The sequence below is a fragment of the Dreissena polymorpha genome, chromosome 1, assembly GCF_020536995.1.
Source record: "Dreissena polymorpha isolate Duluth1 chromosome 1, UMN_Dpol_1.0, whole genome shotgun sequence".
NCBI lineage: Eukaryota > Metazoa > Mollusca > Bivalvia > Myida > Dreissenidae > Dreissena > Dreissena polymorpha.
In genome coordinates this window covers 148,601,825-148,608,375 of record NC_068355.1, presented here as the reverse complement: position 1 = coordinate 148,608,375, position 6,551 = coordinate 148,601,825, and positions in this window count along the sequence as shown.

Genomic DNA, 6,551 nt, shown 5'->3' with positions numbered 1-6,551 from the left:
AGGTGATTTTTTTCAAGCGGTTCCGTAGTGTAGTGGTTACACGCTCGCTTCACATGTGAGAGGCCCAAGGTTCCAGCTCCAGTAGAATCAAATTATTTTATTTGTGTTCTATGTTAACTTTTTGTTTTGATGTAGACATTTTAGTTTAAATAAATTTGCTGTTTTATTGTAACATTTTTTTTTGTTTTTATTATGCCCATGAAATATATGTGTGAGAGGGTGGGGGGGGGGGGGTTCGTAAACACATTAACACTTTTACAGTGTTTTCATATCAATGAGTACTCAACCCCTATCTTAAATGAGCAACGTAAGAAAAAGTTCAGAATCATCTCCCCTTGAAGTTGAGAAAAATATGAAATTACGCTTACAAGATGAAGCAGATTTTTTAAAACCTACACAGTTCTGTTCCATTAATGAAAACTGAACACGGATGCCAGTAAAAAAAAGGAAACCAATGTAAATAAAATGAACAATGAAATATTTGGGGGTTACAACACAAAATCATAGATAATGGTTATTTGGGGGTTATAACACACGTCATAGATATTGGTTATTTGGGGGTTATAACACAAAATCATAGATAATGGTTATACCAGTATCTTTTTCTATTTTGTTAAAAATAATCGGCCAATATATTAATATTTACAGTAGAAAAAATATCGTTCCATGTAACTTCATTGAAATTCCCGACGCCCTTTGATGCTTTGCATCAATACTTATCTTGTATACATAATGTTATCAATAATGACGTCATGTTTTGTAACGACTTAATGGATTGCATTCATTGTCAAATCACGTCGATCGGTCATTTTATAAAAAACTAAAACAGGTTTAAGTTGGTTGTCAGAATTAATATTCATATGCACAACGGTATGATGCCAAGTAGTGTCTTAAATTGAAATGTTGGCGAATTACCATCCCATTTTGCTGTCTTAAGAGCATTTAATGAATATCTTACGAAAAAACAAAAACAAATAATTGCAAAATAATTAATGTGCATTAACTTGCAATATGAATAAATCAGCTATCGATTACGAGACTTATACCTCATTCATGTTGTGTTATAGGAAAACACGAACGCCTAAGTACTAACACGCGTTCTCAAATATGTGTTGTTTTCGAGACTGCAAAGAGACGTGGCCACGTGCGCCTTTTTGTACCAGTAAATCGTTCATATAAAACTTTATGAAAAGTACGCACATACCTGTACGTTGTGTGCGTTGAAAGCAGTATCATTTAAAATAAACCAGCCGTGCATTTTGCTTCTGAAACGCAATGCTTCATTCCAAATAATATTCATTATTTATAAAAACGAAAAATTGCCAGTTGTAATTTGTACCGTTCTTTGTCAATAACAGTATGTTCGCTTCATTTGGTTATTGCTCATTTAAATAAATGGTGTATTCACTTTTATTCTGCCTCTGTTGCAAACATTGGCCAAATAAAGCAGGGTCGAATTCATTTTCCTATCCCCGGTCAACAGGAAGTGTATTCCTACGCACACTGTGACGATTAACATGTTCTAATATTTGACTTTGAAATTTATTGGGACGCATCATGAGTGTTATCGTTATATTATATATCATGCTTTTTTTCTTCTTTAACATATATTACCGAACGAGCTTTCCGTATAATTTTTATCATTTTCATTTACTTGATTACGCAATTTATGACGTATCTAGTGTGTCGTCATTCCTCAGACGAAACATACTATCTTGTTTATCTTCATTCTATATATAGATGGTGACGTCACTACCTTATTGTCACCTCTATACTAAGACGCAGCACATTCCCCTGGTTTGGGGAATTATGCTTCCGCCAAAGTAGTTCTGCGTAGGAATGAAAATGTTAATAATGAAAGAAAAATCGTTTTTATTGTGTGTTTAAAACGGAATGTTGTTTAAAGAAATGTTATTTAATTATATTTAAATGTGATTTTGAATCTCTATTAAGACTGATAGCGATTATCAGAAGCATGATTACCTGACCTACTTTCGCTTTCACTTTTCACTCGTAAAAGAAGTGCTACCCACAATTCCTTTCGCGTTAGTACACAGGTCAGTAAGACCGGTGTGTACACAATGAGTTTATCTCAGGATTTTCGGGACAACAATTTTGACATGGTGGTTTTAACATTATATGTTTTTTATATTATTTTTAAAGCATCGAACGAATCATACGAGCAAAAGCCTACCGCGATTTCAGAATCACGTTTTTTTAAATCATCTATAAGCCATGTATCATCTCACATAACATTGTTTAGAATCACAATATAAATACAAGGCATATATATCTAAGGCCTCTGACATACAATTATTACATACTTTGTGTACTGTACATAGAAAATTAACCATTATCAGACTGGCTTTGATTATGGTGTGCGATTTTAGTTGTTCGCTTGCGAACAACTAAGGTTAGTAAAATCGTTGCAAGTAGGTCTGCTCTTAAATACGCTAAGCCTGATAACCGCCAAATGACGTAGTATTTTTGCTCAGCACAGGTTATTCATAATTTGAGGCTATTAATAGATGCTGATAAACAAGTATAGTGAGATTTTGTGTAACCTAGTTCATAGTGCATGCTACTACAGCGGGGTTAAATTTGATATGCCTGGGAAACATTCTTTTGTTCTCAACAGATAGCGGCGATCTTTTGTATTTACAGATGCTACGAACGCAATAATAGAAGGTTAAGTTTGTTTACATTCACAGTTCTCAATTAATAAAACGTTGAACATGAGTTCACCAATTACTACATATATAGTATAGACAAGAACAAAAATACTTTATAATCGCTAAAACCAAATATAAAAAACAACTAAATATAACATGAAATATCTTTTAAAAAGGTAGTCGGCGTAAATGCCGACTTTGAAATAAAGTTTGCAGTCGTTTCTAAATAATTAAATTGAAAACAAAAGTTTTAATATTGTGTTTGTTAACTTGTTAGTCGCATATTCACCGCATGAAATATGTGTTATCTTTGTCAAACCACACATTAGTGTAAGTAGATAAAAATTATACTACGGGAGTACCACACATTAGTGTAAGTAGATAAAAATTATACTACGGGAGTGCACATCATATGTGTCCTCACATGCCTTTATAATGAGTAAATTTCTTCACCATCGAAATATATCGTTTGTTAATTTTTTATTTACACGCAGTTTTCTTTCGACACATTTAAATCACACTTTCATAGCCGCGTCATGGGAAAATGGGTTATATACGTTTCGGCCATCGAAAATTAAGACCAACCTGTGCATTTGCGCAGTCTGGTAAGAGGCGATTCTGTTCGCCCAATGTGTTATGGTCGAATTATGTATCTACTGAGAGATGCGCAGATTGAGTGGGCTATACATGTGATGGGCGCATATGGAATAAGACCCATTTTCGCATGACGTGGGTCAATAAAAATCTGATTGCGAATTGTAAATGGCACATTTAAGAATAATGCTTTCGAATTCAAAATAGCAAACTTGTTAATAAGGGAAGCCTCTATCCAGGCGTTTAGGAACGATTTCCAGACGTGCTGACCGAGTACGGCATGCATTTGTGGTTGGATAATTAAACTATAATTAAACGATTTTTCTCTTATCGTGACCCTGTACTATTTGTTTGTTTTTACATCTTGAAAGCAAAACTGTGTTAATCGATAGTTAATAATATATTCCCCGGACGATTTAGTGAACGATTACTGACCCTGAAATTCTGCGAGATGGATTTTAACGCGTAATTGTAACTGGGCCACAATTTGTGTCGTTTGAACATACAGAGTGTAGTCCGGAAATCCTTTGCGCTGAGCACAGAATCAGTGATGTTGCCAAAGTTCAAAGGTTTTATCTCGAATCAGCCTATTAAATATTCGAATATATTCATGCGTGTCTGCTGACGTTATGTAAAAGTCATTTAAGGTGAAAAACTGGGTAAAACAGCCACGCAGAAAAAGCGCATTAGTGCTCTAAATCCATGTTTAGGTCAGAGATGTTGACACCGTGTGAACTGCTAGGGTAACAAGTAATGCATAAACAACAATGTACGGGTAAATAGGGCTGTCTTTATGACTACCTAATTCGTGAGTAAAAAGTATTGCTCACTTATTTACTTTTTATTTATTTTCATCAATTATCTTATTGTAAATGTTAATATGTATATGGTGTCAAAAACCAAAAGTTTTGTACTGGGAATTTCCATAATGAAATTATATTCTTAGTAAGATATGTATTCAATATTCCAACAATGTTCATTTAATATGATGGTGATTTCAAATCTTCTTTCTATTCAGTTCTCATTACCATTTTCATCATACTTTCTATGCTTTATGAACGTCAAAAAGGGCCATGTTGTTGTTATTTTGTCTAAGTTATCTTATAAAATAAACATGATGATAAAAAGTGTACACACATCTCAACCCATGCGTTAAAACACACTCTTTATAAATTTGAATGGCCCGTGTTGATTTCAAACTTGCGATTTATTTTGCAAAATAAGTTGCGTCTTAAATTGTGCAATAGCGAACAACTTCGGTGCCTTCAGCGCTTTGATTCATACTGCAAACGTGCTATAAAATGCGGTTAATATGTTGTTCTTTTAATCAGCTCTAGAAATAACAATTAATCTTCACTGACCACCGTGAATAGTCCATATTGCTTTTATAAGATCATAGGGAATAGTCGGTAATACACTGGTACGGGTTTAAATGGACCTTTTCACGTTTTGGTTATTTGACAGAATATGAAAATCAAAGCGCTGTAGGCACTGAAGGCCTGGGGCTAGATTAAGTGTGCTTGGGAAGAAGTATTGTCCGAATTTCTCTCTTTGTCCGAATTTATACGGATTGACCCCAGCAGTTGAGTGCAGAAGCTCATAGATTGTAAGAAAATACAATATTTGTGTATATACTACAATGTACATAGACGGTGGAGGACTACACGATACTGTTGGTGGGAATGATAACCTTTTGTTCAACTCTACAGATCTGGTAGAGGTTCGTCTACATAGGCGGTGAAAATTGACAACAACAACAACATGGCCGCAAAAACTGTTATCGTTGGCGTCAAATAAATCACTTTCAATAGCCTAAAATAGCTTTTTATTACATTATTAACAGATCAGGAAAACACTCATACTTCCTTTGTAATGTGTAAACAAAAGAAAATCCACTTACCCTAATAAAGAACGGTGTACAAATTTTGTACTTTGTCTCACGTAGAACTTTTCGCGCTCGATTTGCGCGCTCGATCTGCGCAGTGAAATAACATGTCCGGTCACTTCGTCTATTTCCGAGAATGATCGTGAATATTTTTTTTTCTTTTTTTTTCTGGAATGTCTTGTTAACGCAAAATAAAATAAAAATATTTTTAAATATGTTTATTAATACCAAATATAATGTCTTCAAAAAATGTTTCAGAAAACAATTCTTCTTACTGTCTCTGTAAACACTCGTATCTTTTCGGCCTAGACCGTCAAGTGAGGAACTTATTCTCGCATGAATATGTAAACAATTGAAACTATGTCGTAGCCAATGCTTAGCAATTTTGCTTCAATAATATTTTTTTTACACTTTGTGACACTGTCATATTATATAGTGATGTTCTGTATTTACAAGGCGGGTTATTGAGATCTGCGAAGAACTACTTTTATTGCGCATGAATTGCGTGGTAAATCGGAGTTTTGGGAATTTGGTTTTTGGCAGCCAGCCAATTCGGATAGGCTAAGATATTGGTATCATTACTAAAGCCTTGGGGCTACGCCTCAGGCCAAAAAATGTTTCAGATTCGCAAATGTTTGTTGTACGTATTATATTTGTGAGGAAACAGTAATACTGAACATTTACCATGCTCTAACATATCCATAACAGGCATCTCTTGACGATTAAAATCAAAGAGCTGAAGGCACTGAAGATGTTCGCTATTGCATAATTTAACACGCAAATCATTTTTCAAAATCAATCTCAAGTTTAAAATGAACACACGCCATTCAATTTTATAAAGTGTGTGTCATAGCGCACGGGTCGAGTTTTGTGTGCACTTTTTATCATCTTATTATTTCATAGAAATAACTTAGACAAAATAAAAACAACATGCTTTTTGGACGTTTTGAAAGCATAGAAAGTATGATAAAAATGGTAATGAGAACTTAATATAAAGAAAATTTGCAGTCACCATCATATTTAAGGATTATTTTTTCTAATATCAAATAACTATCTCACCAAGAATATAAATTCATAATGAAAGTTCCGTGTACAAAACTTTTGATTTTTGACACCATATACAAATTCAAAATATACAATAATCTTCGTATCTTGTATATGGAGGAATAAAAGTATATACACATTGCTGTTTCTGCTTTACTTGTTACCCGAGCAGTTCACACGGTGTCAACAACGCTGACATAAACATAGGTATAGAGCACTAATGCGCTTTTAGGCTTAGCTGTTTTACTCAGTTTTCATCTTAGTGACTTTACATAACGCCAACAGACACGCATGAATATTTTCGAATATTTAATAAGCTGATTCGAGATACAACCTCTGAATTTTTGCTACATCAC